Genomic DNA, 2589 nt, shown 5'->3' on the forward strand with positions numbered 1-2589 from the left:
AGGTAGGAACTCCAGTAGACTCGAAAATTAAATTAATTTCACTAGCATCTAGAACATCAATTTAATTGAGTGGAATAATCTAGATAAAACGGAGTAATATACATATAATGAATTGCTTGCAGCTAGTGTGATATCTACGAAAAAAAATGTTCTTCGCAATTGGCGCTTCGGCATACAAACTTCATGGGAGAGAGTGAGCTCTTCATTAGTTCTTCAGCTTTTGTTCTGTTTTAACCAGTTCTTCTAAATTCTCGCTTACAATTGATCAGTTATATGATCAATTCTAAGATAAATCATCAGATCTATATGGTATAGAAAAACAAACTGTTTTTAATTTTTTAAATGCTTTTAATTAAAACAAATAAACTTAAACTTAGATAAAACATGAACATGAGACCAAGACATGTTTACAATTTTCAATCCGTAAAATCCGTTTCAGTATAGGCAATCCAATCATCAATGTTAACAAACAAACTCCCTTAACCATAGTAAACTGCTGGAGCAGCATAACCAGTGTAGGCAGGATAACCGCTATAGTAAACTTGAGGAGCTGGTGCGGGCTCAGGAGAAGCTACAGGGGATGGAGCAGCTGTGGCCAAAGCCAACAAAGCAGCGAACAACAAGAAGAACTGCAATTTAAAGAAATATGTACATTAAATTGCAAATTAAATACCAAAATTTAGTTTACAAAAAATACTTACGATTTTGAACATTTTTGTAGAATTTGGTTTGAATTAAGCCTGACAAAGTTGTATGCAGGAATGCTTGTTGGATTCAGGCTGCACAAGCTTTTTATATTCTCAGGAGATTGAACCAAATATCCACAAAGAGGTAATAAAAACATGATATCATCAATCTCTAGAATAATGAGTAGCAGTAGCAGAAAAGCTGAAGCATATTAAATAATTCAATTCAAACAACAATTAATATTCACAGCATAAACCAGCTATATAGTTTGAACACACTTATCATGTTGTTGTTGCAGAAGGTGTTTAGATCAACAACAACAATAACAACAGCAATACAATGAATAATTCAGCAAATAAATATTGCTGCCTTGGATTTAATACTGTTCAGCTTCTGTTATACAGGTTTAATGATTTTCTTACATTTTTGAACCCAAGAAGACTAAAGTGATTTCGTAAGTATTACTCCTCTGATTTCGTAGTTAGTTTCCAACCATCAAGTCCGATTTCATTGATGTCGAAATCTTTATTTGAACCATGTACATAAAATATGAAAATCCAATTTTACAAGCTACAATAGTCTAGTACTATAAGCGATGTTTGCTATGGTTAAATTCCGTGCACTGCTAATCTTCAAGATATGGTCCCTCTATAAATGATTTCATTGTGATAAACCAATAGCTCTATCAAGTTTGAAAAATAGGTGGTACTTAGTTTTCATGCTATCGTTACGTGGAAATGGATTCAAGGGCAAGATTTTTGCATCCCCAGCCACACATGACCGAATCTTCCGACACATATAAGGATGTAAACACTGCTCTACAAATCGAGTAAAACTCTTTGTCGCCAAGCTAAGGAAAGAAACAAGATAAGACATAGAATATTCCAACAAAAGGGCAACGCTCCAAAGGATGAGGATTCATCCACATCCATCACTACTGTGAAGGATAAGAGTTTCTCTGGCAGTTCCCAACTCTTAAAAAGGAGAATCAGGTGGAAAAGAAGAGCATAACAAAGGCATCTGCATCATGTAAGTGAAATCTTCAATTGATGGTGGAGATTTCAAAAGCACTACCATTGAAGAGAAAACCTAAAAGGAGAAGAGCTCCTCGCACTTCAGAGGATATGTTCCTGACAGTTTACAAGTCTTAAAAATATAACTTTTTGGAGAATCAGGCGGGAGAGAAGAACGCAGAGAAGGCGTCGGTGAAATTGATGTTGGAGATTAAAGAGGAAGCAAATCAAAAAAGGCGTGGAGAACGATGACTGATGAACTTTTTCATCGTCTCCAATTTCGTATCCAGCTAAATTTCACTGATTCGCCAGGAGGAGAATTGTGCAGTACGTCTTGGAGGGGGATTAAGATGCACCACAAATCCACACTGAGAGCTTTAGATTTACTAGGGTGATACTCTTTCTTCAATTAAAAAAGGACGCCTATATATAAGGAGCCGCAGAACAAAACGTACTTTTTCGAATTTGTTTTACAAATTGATTTGTTGGTATTTTTATAATATTTGATATCAAATCTTCTAGAAAAAATCAATTTCAATCAAAATTTTTAAATTTTCAAAAAAGTAACTTTTATTCTGCGGCTCCACATATGTATATTCATTATGGCCTGTTGGGAGGTATCTCAACATCTTGGTAGGAAGGAAAACACGTCCTTGTGAGAAAAACCTAAATCCTAAACCTGACCAAGACATCATTCTTTATAAAAAGACAGAGTAGCAACCTGGATAACCAAAGGAAATATAGATTGAGATGAGAAACCGAAGACTGCACTCTGATCGTGGTTGCTTTAGAATAAAACATCTATCTCATATCTTGAAGAGAAGGAAAGGCATTTATTTTTCATAATCTGGAAGACATCCATTGTATGGACACCACACAAGATGAATAA

General features: G+C 35.0%; 1 long non-coding RNA gene across 1 annotated transcript; it reads right to left on the reverse strand.

The window, feature by feature from the left end:
- Nucleotides 1-327: 327 nt before the first annotated feature.
- On the reverse strand, nucleotides 328-799 carry LOC135951963 (uncharacterized). The gene is made up of 2 exons (XR_010576004.1): nucleotides 702-799; nucleotides 328-629 (listed from the first exon to the last, which is right to left on the reverse strand). It is a non-coding gene; the product is annotated as an uncharacterized LOC135951963 (long non-coding RNA).
- Between the last annotated feature and the right edge of the window lie 1790 nt (nucleotides 800-2589).

Source organism: Calliphora vicina, chromosome 2, assembly GCF_958450345.1.
Source record: "Calliphora vicina chromosome 2, idCalVici1.1, whole genome shotgun sequence".
Taxonomy (NCBI): domain Eukaryota; kingdom Metazoa; phylum Arthropoda; class Insecta; order Diptera; family Calliphoridae; genus Calliphora; species Calliphora vicina.